This window comes from Rattus norvegicus, chromosome 15 (assembly GCF_021556685.1).
Source record: "Rattus norvegicus strain SHRSP/BbbUtx chromosome 15, alternate assembly SHRSP_T2T, whole genome shotgun sequence".
Classification (NCBI taxonomy): domain Eukaryota; kingdom Metazoa; phylum Chordata; class Mammalia; order Rodentia; family Muridae; genus Rattus; species Rattus norvegicus.
In genome coordinates this window covers 49,545,597-49,558,903 of record NC_141548.1, presented here as the reverse complement: position 1 = coordinate 49,558,903, position 13,307 = coordinate 49,545,597, and the positions used below count along the sequence as shown (strand labels likewise).

Genomic DNA, 13,307 nt, shown 5'->3' with positions numbered 1-13,307 from the left:
TACGCATCTAGGATAATTCAAGCATTTGGGCTAATAGCCACTTATCAGTGAGTACATACCATGTATGTCTTTCTGTGATTGGGTTAGCTCACTCAGGATGATATTTTCCAGTTCCAACCATTTGCCTACGAATTTCATAAAGCCGTTGTTTTTGATAGCTGAGTAATATTCCATTGTGTAGATGTACCACATTTTCTGTATCCATTCCTCTGTTGAAGGGCATCTGGGTTCTTTCCACCTTCTGGCTATTATAAATAAGGCTGCGATGAACATAGTGGAGCACGTGTCTTTTTTATATGTTGGGGCATCTTTTGGGTATATGCCCAAGAGAGGTATAGCTGGATCCTCAGGCAGTTCAATGTCCAATTTTCTGAGGAACCTCCAGACTGATTTTCAGAATGGTTGTACCAGTCTGCAATCCCACCAACAATGGAGGAGTGTTCCTCATTCTCCGCATCCTCGCCAGCATCTGCTGTCACCTGAGTTTTTGATCTTAGCCATTCTCACTGGTGTGAGGTGAAATCTCAGGGTTGTTTTGATTTGCATTTCCCTCATGACTAAAGATGTTGAAAATTTCTTTAGGTGTTTCTCAGCCATTCGGCATTCCTCAGCTGTGAATTCTTTGTTTAGCTCTGAACCCCATTTTTTAATAGGGTTATTTGTCTCCCTGCGGTCTAACTTCTTGAGTTCTTTGTATATTTTGGATATAAGGCCTCTATCTGTTGTAGGATTGGTAAAGATCTTTTCCCAATCTGTTGGTTGCCGATTTGTCCTAACCACAGTGTCCTTTGCCTTACAGAAGCTTTGCAGTTTTATGAGATCCCATTTGTCGATTCTTGATCTTAGAGCATAAGCCATTGGTGTTTTGTTCAGGAATTTTTTTCCAGTGCCCATGTGTTCCAGATGCTTCCCTAGTTTTTCTTCTATTAGTTTGAGTGTATCAGGTTTGATGTGGAGGTCCTTGATCCACTTGGACTTAAGCTTTGTACAGGGTGATAAGCATGGATCGATCTGCATTCTTCTACATGTTGACCTCCAGTTGAACCAGCACCATTTGCTGAAAATGCTATCTTTTTTCCATTGGATGGTTTTGGCTCCTTTGTCAAAAATCAAGTGACCATAGGTGTGTGGGTTCATTTCTGGGTCTTCAATTCTATTCCATTAGTCTATGTGTCTGTCTCTCTACCAATACCATGCAGTTTTTATCACTATTGCTCTGTAATACTGCTTGAGTTCAGGGATAGTGATTCCCCCTGAAGTCCTTTTATTGTTGAGTATAGTTTTAGCTATCCTGGGTTTTTTGTTATTCCAGATGAATTTGCAAATTGTTCTGTCTAACTCTTTGAAGAATTGGATTGGTATTTTGATGGGGATTGCATTGAATCTGTAGATCGCTTTTGGTAAAATGGCCATTTTTACTATATTAATCCTGCCAATCCATGAGCATGGGGGATCTTTCCATCTTCTGAGGTCTTCTTCAATTTCTTTCTTCAGTGTCTTGAAGTTCTTATTGTACAGATCTTTTACTTGCTTGGTTAAAGTCACACCGAGGTACTTTATATTATTTGGGTCTATTATGAAGGGTGTTGTTTCCCTAATTTCTTTCTCGGCTTGTTTCTCTTTTGTGTAGAGGAAGGCTACTGATTTATTTGAGTTAATTTTATACCCAGCCACTTTGCTGAAGTTGTTTATCAGCTTTAGTAGATCCCTGGTGGAACTTTTGGGATCACTTAAATAAACTATCATATCATCTGCAAATAGTGATATTTTGACTTCTTCTTTTCCAATCTGTATCCCCTTGACCTCCTTTTGTTGTCTGATTGCTCTGGCTAGAACTTCAAGAACTATATTGAATAAGTAGGGAGAGAGTGGGCAGCCTTGTCTAGTACCTGATTTTAGTGGCATTGCTTCAAGTTTCTCTCCATTTAGTTTAATGTTAGCAACTGGTTTGCTGTATATGGCTTTTACTATGTTTAGGTATGGGCCTTGAATTCCTATTCTTTCCAGGACTTTTATCATGAAGGGGTGTTGAATTTTGTCAAATGCTTTCTCAGCATCTAATGAAATGATCATGTGGTTTTGTTCTTTCAGTTTGTTTATATAATGGATCACGTTGATGGTTTTCCGTATATTAAACCATCCCTGCATGCCTGGGATGAAGCCTACTTGATCATGGAGGATGATTGTTTTGATGTGCTCTTGGATTCGGTTTGCCAGAATTTTATTGAGTATTTTTGCGTCGATATTCATAAGGGAAATTGGTCTGAAGTTCTCTTTCTTTGTTGGGTCTTTGTGTGGTTTAGGTATAAGAGTAATTGTGGCTTCATAGAAGGAATTCGGTAGTGCTCCATCTGTTTCAATTTTGTGGAATAGTTTGGATAATATTGGTATGAGGTCTTCTATGAAGGTTTGATAGAATTCTGCACTAAACCCGTCTGGACCTGGGCTCTCTTTGGTTGGGAGACCTTTAATGACTGCTTCTATTTCCTTAGGAGTTATGGGGTTGTTTAACTGCTTTATTTGTTCCTGATTTAACTTCGGTACCTGGTATTTGTCTAGGAAATTGTCCATTTCCTGTAGATTTTCAAGTTTTGTTGAATATAGGCTTTTATAGTAAGATCTGATGATTTTTTGAATTTCCTCTGAATCTGTAGTTTTGTCTCCCTTTTCATTTCTGATTTTGTTAATTTGGACACACTCTCTGGGTCCTCTCGTTAGTCTGGCTAAGGGTTTATCTATCTTGTTGATTTTCTCAAAGAACCAACTTTTGGTTCTGTTGATTCTTTCTATGGTCCTTTTTGTTTCTACTTGGTTGATTTCAGCTCTGAGTTTGATTATTTCCTGCCTTCTACTCCTCCTGGCTGTATTTGCTTCTTTTTGCTCTAGAGCTTTTAGGTGTGCTGTCAAGCTGCTGACATATGCTCTTTCCTGTTTCTTTCTGCAGGCACTCAGAGCTATGAGTTTTCCTCTTAGCACAGCTTTCATTGTGTCCCATAAGTTTGGGTATGTTGTACCTTCATTTTCATTAAATTCTAAAAAGTTTTTAATTTATTTCTTTATTTCTTCCTTGACTAGGTTATCATTGAGTAGAGCATTGTTCAATTTCCACGTATATGTGGGCATTCTTCCCTTATTGTTATTGAAGACCAGTTTTAGGCCGTGGTGGTCCGATAGCACGCATGGGATTATTTCTATCTTTCTGTACCTGTTGAGGCCCGTTTTTTGACCAACTATATGGTCAATTTTGGAGAAAGTACCATGAGGAGCTGAGAAGAAGGTATATCCTTTTGCTTTAGGATAGAATGTTCTATAAATATCCGTTAAGTCCATTTGGCTCATGACTTCTCTTAGTCTGTCTACGTCTCTGTTTAATTTCTGTTTCCATGATCTGTCCATTGATGAGAGTGGGGTGTTGAAATCTCCCACTATTATTGTGTGAGGTGAAATGTGTGTTTTGAGCTTTAGTAAGGTTTCTTTTACTTATGTTGGTGCCCTTTTATTTGGGGCATATATATTTAGGATTGAGAGTTCATCTTGGTGGATTTTTCCTTTGATGAATATGAAGTGTCCTTCCTTATCTTCTTTGATGACTTTTAATTGAAAATTGATTTTATTTGATATTAGAATGGCTACTCCAGCTTGCTTCTTCTGACCATTTGCTTGGAAAGTTGTTTTCCAGCCTTTCACTCTGAGGTAATGTCTGTCTTTGTCTCTGAGGTGTATTTCCTGTAGGCAGCAAAATATAGGGTCCTCGTTGCGTATCTAGTTTGTTAATCTATGTCTTTTTATTGGGGAATTGAGGCCATTGATGTTGAGAGATATTAAGGAATAGTGATTATTGCTTCCTGTTATATTCATGTTTGGATGTGAGGTTATGTTTGTATGCTTTTCTTCTCTTTGTTTTGTTGCCAAGACGATTAGTTTCTTACTTCTTCTAGGGTATAGCTTGCCTCCTTATGTTGGGATTTACCCTTTATTATCCTTTGTAGTGCTGTATTTGTAGAAAGATATTGTGTAAATTTGGTTTTGTCATGGAATATTTTGGTTTCTCCATCTATGTTAATTGAGAGTTTTGCAGGATACAGTAACCTGGGCTGGCATTTGTGTTCTCTTAGGGTCTGTATGACATCTGTCCAGGATCTTCTGGCCTTCATAGTTTCTGGCGAAATGTCTGGTGTGATTCTGATAGGTCTGCCTTTATATGTTACTTGACCTTTTTCCCTTACTGCTTTTAATATTCTTTCTTTATTTTGTGCGTTTGGTGTTTTGACTATTATGTGACAGGAGGTGTTTCTTTTCTGGCCTAATCTATTTGGAGTTCTGTAGGCTTCTTGTATGCCTATGGGTATCTCTTTTTTTAGGTTAGGGAAGTTTTCTTCTATGATTTTGTTGAAGATATTTACTGGTCCTTTGAGCTGGGAGTCTTCACTCTCTTCTATACCTATTTTCCTTAGGTTTGATCTTCTCATTGAGTCCTGGATTTCCTGTATGTTTTGGACCAGTAGCTTTTTCTGCTTTACATTATCTTTGACAGTTGCGTCAATGATTTCTATGGAATCTTCTGCTCCCGAGATTCTCTCTTCCATCTCTTGTATTCTGTTGGTGAAGCTTGTATCTACGGCTCCTTGTCTCTTCTTTTGATTTTCTATATCCAGGGTTGTTTCTATGTCTTCTTTCTTGATTTCTTCTATTTCCATTTTTAATTCCTTCAACTGTTTGATTGTGTTTTCCTGGAATTCTTTCAGGGATTTTTGTGTCTCCTCTCTATGGGTTTCTACTTGTTTATTTATGTTTTCCTGGAATTCTTTCAGGCATTTTTGCGATTTCTCTCTGTAGGCTTCTACTTGTTCTCTAAGGGAGTTCTTCATGTCTTTCTTGAAGTCCTCCAGCATCATGATCAAATATGATTTTGAAACTAGATCTTGCTTTTCTGGTGTGTTTGGATATTCCATGTTTATTTTGGTGGGAGAATTGGGCTCTGATGATGCCATGTAGTCTTGGTTTCTGTTGCTTGGCTTCCTGCGCTTGCCTCTCGCCATCAGATTATCTCTAGTGTTACTTTGTTCTGCTATTTCTGACAGTGGCTAGACTGTCCTATAAGCCTGTCAGGAGTGCTGTAGACCTGTTTTCCTCTTTTCTTTCAGCCAGTTATGGGGACAGAGTGTTCTGCTTTCGGGCGTGTAGTTTTTCCTCTCTACAGGTCTTCAGCTGTTCCTGTGGGCCTGTGTCTTGAGTTCACCAGGCAGGTCACTTGCAGCAGAAAAGTTGGTCTTCCCTGTGGTCCCGAGGCTCAAGTTTGCTCATGGGATGCTGCCCACGAGCTCTCTGCGGCGGCAGCAACCAGGAAGATATGCGCCGCCCTTTCCGGGAGCTTCTGTGCACTAGAGTTCCAGATGGCGTTTGGTGTTTTCCTCTGGCGTCCGAGATGTGTGTGCAGAGTGCAGTCTCTTCTGGTTTCCCAGGCGTGTCTGCCTCTCTGAAGGTTTAGCTCTCCCTCCCACGGGATTTGGGTGCAGAGTACTGTTTATCCGGTCTGTTTCCTCCAGGTTCCGGAGGTGTCTCAGGTGCAGGGGTCCTGCCGCTCCTGGGCCCTCCCCTATGGGAACCCAGAGGCCTTATACAGTTTCCTCTTGGGCCAGAGATGTGGGCAGGGGTGGGCAGTATTGGTGGTCTCCTCCGCTCTGCAGCCTCAGGAGTGCCCACCTGACCAATCAGTGAGGTCTCCCTCTCACGGGGTTTGGGAGCAGAGAGCTGCTGCGGGCCGGGATCCGCGGGTGTGGGACTTCCGGTAAACACAGGAAGTGCCCGGTCCTAGAGGAATTTTGCCTCTGTGTGTCCTGAGTTCACCAGGCAGGTTTCTTGCAGGGGAAAAGTTGGTCTTACCTGTGGTTCCGAGGCTCAAGTTTGCTCGTGGGGTACTGCCTAAGTCCTCTCCGCGGCGGCAGCAACCGGGAAGATCTGCGCCACTCTTTCCGGGAGCCTCCGTGCCCCAGGGTTCCAGATGGCGTTTGGTGTTTTCCTCTGGCGTCTGGATGTGCGCAGAGTGCAGTCTCTTCTGGTTTCCCAGGCGTGTCTGCCTCTCTGAAGGTTTAGCTCTCCCTCCCACGGGATTTGGGTGCAGAGTACTGTTTATCCGGTCTGTTTCCTCCAGGTTCAGGCGGTGTCTCAGGTGCAGGGGTCCTGCCGCTCCTGGGCCCTCCCCTACAGGAACCCAGAGGCCTTATACAGTTTCCTCTTGGGCCAGGGATGTGGGCAGGGGTGGGCAGTGTTTGTGGTCTCCTCCGCTCTGCAGCCTCAGGAGTGCCCACCTGACCAGGCGGTGAGGTCTCTCTCCCACGGGGTTTGGGAGCAGAGAGCTGTTGCGGGCCGGGTACATGATTGTTTTTAATGAAGCCTTTTCCGGGTGGGAAGATGTTTTCTCCATCAGACTGAAAATGCTGAAAAAAAGAAATAGCTACAAATCCTTCTAGGTACTGTTCCACACATTTTACCACTCCCTCAAGCTTGTTTCAGATAGAAGATGAACATTCATACTCAAAACTTGTCAATTAAAGTTAATGATACATGTTTAGATGGGAAATTTATTGTTCATGGGGACTTTAGAGTTCTGGTCACGTGCAAATAAAGAAAAGGACATTACAGTTTGTAGCACAAAACTCTCATTAGTGTTGAAGAAAGGATGCCTAGGCCTCCTACTTAACTTGGCCCTATTGTACCACATAAGTGGAGGGATTCATCCATATAATTTTAAGTTTAAAATACCTTGTTCATTGTTTCTCAGATTCACAGGTAAGCAGTTGGCCAAAATCTCTAACCAATTCTCTTTCATTCTCCAGGCACTCTAGTTCTCCATAAAGGCTATTGATTGAAGTATCTCAGAGATTCATTGGACTTCTGATTCCCCAAACTTCCCCCAGTTCCCACTTTGAGCCTTGTCATCCTGATAATGCCTGCTGAAGAGGGTAGCCAAAGGTAATGAAATCAATTTCCACTCTTACACCTTTGTGGTTAGGCAGCATTTTACAATGGCTCCTGCAAACCCTTGTGAAGAAGCCAGAAGCCCCAGATGACAATGTCTAAAGGAGTCCCTCAGGAACTTACGAAAAAATGAAAGAGAGCTAAAACTTCAGAGGGGTAGACAAACCTGGGAAGCCAGAAGAGCTACAATCTGCCCACATTTCTGACTCCAGAGGAAAACAGCTAATGCCATCTTGGACACTGGTGCAGGGGGCCCCAGGAAAATGTGGCACAGGCCCCCTGGTTGCCACGCTCACCAAGAGTTCAACAGCAGCCCCCCACAAGCTACTTGAGCTGCGGGACCACAGGTAAGACAAACTTTTCTGCTCTGACATGCCTGGTGGACTCGGGACAGAGGCAAAATTCCTCTGGGACTGGACACTTCTGGTTTCTAGCTGGAGCCTCAACCAAGCTGATCCCGGCCCACAGCTCACTGCTCCCAAATCCCATGGGAGAGAGAGCTCACCACCCGGACAGGTGGGCACTCCTGAGACTGCAGAGTGGGAGAGACCACCAATACTGCCCACACCTGCCCACATCCCTAGCCCAAGAGGAAACTGTATAGGGTCTCTGGGAACCAGAAGATAGGGGCACTCAAGTGGCAGGTCCCCTGTGCTCCAGACACAGCCCAGACCGGAAGGGACCCGATCAACAGTTCTCTGCACCCAAATCCCGTGGGAGGGAGAGCTAAATTTTCAGCAGGACAGACATGCCTGGGAAGCCAGAAGAGACTACACTCTGCCCACATTTCTGACTCTACAGGAAAACATCTAATGCCATCTGGGACCCTGGTGCACGAAGGTTCAGAGAAAAGGCAGCACAGGCCCTCGTGGTTGCCGCCCTCACAGAGAGCTCAAAAGCAGCTCCCCACGAGCAACTTGAGCCATGGGACGACAGGTAAGACCAACTTTTCTGCTCCAAGTGACCGGCCTGGTAGACTCAGGTCCCACAGGAACAGCTGCAGACCAGTAGACAGGAAAGACTACACGCTCAAAAGCAGAACACTCTGTTCCCATAACTGACTGAAAGAAAACAGGAAAACAGGACTACAGCAGTCCTGATACACAGGCTTATAGGTTGGTCTAGCCACTGTCAGAAATAGCAGAGCAAGGTAACACCAAAGACAACTTGATTGTGAGAGGCAAGCACAGGAACCCAAGCAACAGAAACCAATACTACATGACATCATCGGAACCCAATTCTCCCATCAAAGCAAACACTGAATATCCAAACACACCAGAAAAGCAAGAACTAAATTCAAGATCACATTTGATCATGATGCTGGAGGACTTCAAGAAAGACATGAAGAACTCCCTTAGAGAAAGGCACGAAAACATAAATAAACAAGTAGAAGCCTATAGAGAGGAATCACAAAAATCCCTGAAAGAATTCCAGGAAAACACAATCAAACAGGTGAAGGAATTAAAAATGGAAATAGAAGCAATAGAGAAAGGACAGAGGTAAACAACAATGGACATAGAAAACCAAAGGAAGAGACAAGGAGCTGCAGATACAAGCATCACCAACAGAATACAAGAGATAGAAGTGAGAATCTCAGGAGCAGAAGATTCCATAGAAATCATCGATGTAACAATCAAAGATAATGTAAAATGGAAAAGGCTACTGGTCCAAAACATACAGAAAATCCAGGAGTCAATGAGAATATCGAACCTAAGGATTATAGGTATGGAAGAGAATGAAGACTCTCAGCTCAAAGGACCAGTAAATATCTTCAACAAAGTCATAGAAGAAAACTTCCCTAACCTAAAGAAAGAGATGTACATAAACATACAAGAAGCCTACAGAACTCCAAATAGATTGGACCAGAAAAGAAACTCCTCCCATCACATAATAGTCAAAACACCAAATGCACAAAACAAAGAAAGAATATTAAAAGCAGAAAGTGAAAAAGGTCAAGTAACACATAAAGGCAGACCTATCAGAATCACACCAGACTTCTCACCAGAGATGATGAAAGCAAGAAGATCCTGCACAGATGTCATAAGACACTAAGAGAACACAAATGCCAGCCCAAGTTACTGTATCCAGCAAAACTCTCAATTAACATAGATGGAGAAACCAAGATATTCCAGGACAAAATCAAATTTACACAATATCTTTCTACAAATCCAGCCCTACAAAGGATAATAAATGGTAAAGCCCAACATAAGGAGGCAAGCTACACACTAGAAAAAGCAAGAAACAAATTGTCTTGGCAACAAAACAAAGAGAAGAAAAGCACACAAATATAATTTCACTTCCAAATATGAATGTAACTGGAAACAATAATCACTAGTCCTTAATATCTCTCAACATCAGTGGTCTCAACTCCCCAATAAAAAGACATAGATTAACAAACTGGATATGCAATGAGGACTCTACATTCTGCTGCCTACAGGAAACACACCTTAGAGAAAAAGACAGACACTACCTCAGGGTGAAAGACTGGAAAACAACTCTCCAAGCAAATGGTCTGAAGAAGCAAGCTGGAGTAGCCATTCTAATATCGAATAAAATCGATTTTCAACTAAAAGTCATCAAAAAAGATAAGGAAGGACACTTCATATTCATCAAAGGAAAAATCCACCAAGATGAACTCTCAATCCTAAATATCTATCTCCAAATACAAGGGCACCTACGTACATAAAAGAAACCTTACTAAAGACCAAAACACACATTGCACCTCACACAATAATAGGAAGAGATTTCAACACACCACTCTCATCAATGGACAAATCATGGAAACAGAAATTAAACGGAGACATAGACAGACTAACAGAGGTTATGAAACAATAGTCTTAACAGATATTTATAGAACAGTCTATCCTAATACAAAAGGATATTCCTTGTTCTCACCACCTCATGGTACTTTCTCCAAAATTGATGAGATAATCGGTCATAAAACAGGCCTCAACAGATACAGAAAGATAGAAATAATCCCATGCATCCTATTGGACCACCACGGGCTAAAGCTGGTCTTCAATAACAATAAGGGAAGAACACCTACATATACATGGATGTTGAACAATGCTCTACCCAAGGATAACCTTGTCAAGGAAGAAATAAAGAAAGAAATTAAAGACTTCTTAGAATTTAATGAAAATGAAGGTACAACATACCCAAACTTATGGGACACAATGAAGCTGTGCTAAGAGGAAAACTCATAGCTCTGAGTGCCTGCAGAAAGAAACAAGAGAGAGCATATATCAGCAACTTGCCAGCACACCTAAAAGCTCTAGAACAAAAAGAAGCAAATACAGCCAGGAGGAGTAGAAGGCAGGAAATAATCAAGCTCAGAGCTGAAATCAACCAAGTAGAAACAAAAAGGACCATACAAAGAATCAACAGAACCAAAAGTTGATTCTTTGAGAAAATCAACAAGGAAGATAAACCCTTAGCCAGACTAATGAGAGGACACAGAGACTGTGTCCAAATCAACAGAATCAGAAATGAACAGGGAGACATAACTACAGAATCAGAGAAAATTCAAAAAATCATCAGATTCTACAACAAGAGCCTATATTAACCATAACTTGAAAGTCTGGAGGAAATGGACAATTTCCTAGACAGATACCAGGTACCGAAGTTAAATCAGGAACAGATAAACCATTTCAACAACCCCATAACTCCTAAAAAAATAGAAGCAGTCATTAAAAGTCTCCCCCCCCCAAAAAAAAAGAGCCCAGGTCCAGATGGGTTCATTGCAGAGTTCTTTTAGACCTTCATAGAAGACCTCATAACAATACTATCCAAACTATTCCACAAAATTGAAACAGATGGAGCGCTACCGAATTCCTTCTAGGAAGCCACAATTACTCTTATACCTAAACCACACAAAGACCCAACAAAGAAACAGAACTTCACACAAAATTCCCTTATGAATATCGATACAAAAATACTCAATAAAATTCTGACAAACCGAATCCAAGAGCACATCAAAACAATCATCCACCATGATCAATTAGGCTTCATCCCAGGCATGCAGGGATGGTTTAATATATGTAAAACCATCAACATAATCCATTATATAAAGAAAATGACAGAACAAAACCACATGATCATTTCATTAGTTGCTGAGAAAGCATTTGACAAAATTCAACACCCCTTCATGATAAAAGTCCTGGAAAGAATAGGAATTCAAGGTCCATACCTAAACATAGTAAAAGCCATATATAGCAAACCAGTAGCTAACATTAAACTAAATGGAGAGAAAGTTGAAGGAATCCCACTAAAATCAGGGACCAGACAAGGCTGCCCACTCTCTCCCTACTTATTCAATATAGGTCTTGAAGTTTTAGCCAGAGCAATCAGACAACAAAAGGAGATCAACGGGATACAGACTGGAAAAAGAAGAGGTCAAAATATCACTATTTGCAGATGATATGATAGTATATTTAAGTGATCCCAAAAGTTCCACCAGAGAACTACTAAACCTCATAAACACCTTCAGCAATGTGGCTGGGCAAAAATTAACTCAAATAAATCATTAGCCTTCCTCTACACAAAAGAGAAACAAGCTGAGAAAGAAATTAGGGAAACAACACCCCTTATAATAGTCCCAAATAATATAAAATACGTTGGTGTGACTTTAACCAAGCAAGTGAAAGATCTGTGTGATAAGAACTTCAAGCCTCTGAAGAAAGAAATTGAAGAAGACCTCAGAAGATGGAAAGATCTCCCATGTCATAGATTGGCAGAATTAATATAGTAAAAATGGCCATTTTGCCAAAAGCGATCTACAAATTCATTGCAATCCCAATCAAAACACCAATCCAATTATTTAGAGAGTTAGACAGAACAATTTGCAAATTCATCTGGAATAACAAAAAACCCAGGATAGCTACAACTATACTCAAAAATAAAAGGACTTCTGGAGCAATCGCTATCCCCGAACTCAAGCAGTATTACAGAGCAATAGTGATAAAAACTGCATGGTATTGGTACAGAGACAGACAGATAGAGCAGTGGAATAGAATTGAAGACCCAGAAATGAACCCACACACCTATGGTCACTTGATTTTTGACAATGCAGTCAAAACCATCCAATGGAAAAAAGATAGCATTTTCAGCAAATGGTGCTGGTTCAACTGGAGGTCAGCATGTAAAAGAATGCAGATTGATCCATGCTTATCACCCTGTACAAAGTTTAAGTTCAAGTGGATCAAGGGCCTCCACATCAAATCAGATACATTCAAACTAATAGAAGAAAAAGTGGGGAAGCATCTCGAACACATGGGCACTGGAGAAAATTTCCTGAGCAAAACACCAAGGGCTTATGCTGTATGATCAACAATGGACAAATGGGATCTCATAAAACTGCAAAGCTTCTGTAAGGCAAAGGACACTGTTATTAGGACAAAACAGCAACCAACAGATTGGGAAAAGATCTTTACCAATCCTACAACAGATAGAGGCCTTATATCCAAAGGACTCAAGAAGTTAGACTGCAGGGAGACAAATAAACCTATTAAAAGATGGGCTTCAGAGCCAAACAAAGAATTCACAGCTGAGGAATGCCCAATGGCTGAGAAACACCTAAAGAAACGTTCAACATCTTTAGTCATAAGGGAAATGCAAATCAAAACAACCCTGAGATTTCACCTCACACCAGTGAGAATGGCTAAGATCAAAAACTCAGGTGACAGCAAATGCTGGCGAGGATGTGGAGAAAGAGGAACACTCATCCATTGTTGGTGGGATTGCAGACTGGTACAACCATTCAGGAAATCAGTCTGGAGGTTCCTCAGAAAATGGGACATTGACCTACCTGAGGACCCCGCTATACCTCTCTTGGGCATATACCCAAAAGATCCCCAACATATAACCAAGACACATGGTCCACTATGTTCATAGCAGCCTTCTTTATAATAGCCAGAAGCTGGAAAGAACCCAGATGCCCTTCAACAGAGGAATGGATACAGAAAATCTGGTACATCTACACAATGGAATATTACTCAGCTATCAAAAACAATGACTTTATGAAATTCGTAGGCAAATGGATTTAATTGGAAAATATCATCCTGTGTGTGGTAACCCAATCACAGAAAAATACACATTGATAAGTGGCTATTAGCCCAAATGCTTGAATTACCCTAGATGCACAGAACACATGAAACTCAGGAAGGATGACCAAAATGCAAATGCTTCACTTTTTCTTTAAAAGGGGAACAAGAATACCCTTGCGAGGGAATAGGGAGGCAAAGTTTAGAACAGAGGCAGAAGGAACACCCATTCAGAGCCTGCCCCACATGTGGCCCATACATATACAGCCACCCAATTAGACAAGATGG

At 41.4% G+C, this 13,307-nt stretch overlaps 1 protein-coding gene across 5 annotated transcripts in view; it reads left to right on the top strand.

The window, feature by feature from the left end:
- The window catches only part of Adam28 (ADAM metallopeptidase domain 28), a 124,912-nt gene that overhangs the window by 97,187 nt on the left and 14,418 nt on the right, over positions 1–13,307 (top strand). For 2 of the 5 annotated variants that reach the window (XR_015637921.1, XR_015637930.1), the window contains exon 22: positions 6,837–6,972. The exons of 2 other annotated variants lie outside the window; for them this stretch is intronic. The gene's annotated coding sequence lies outside the window, so the exon portion shown is untranslated. Of the gene's footprint in view, positions 1–6,836; positions 7,326–7,779; positions 7,915–13,307 lie in introns of all 5 variants that reach the window. One more of the 5 variants, XR_015637929.1, reaches the window with a different exon arrangement.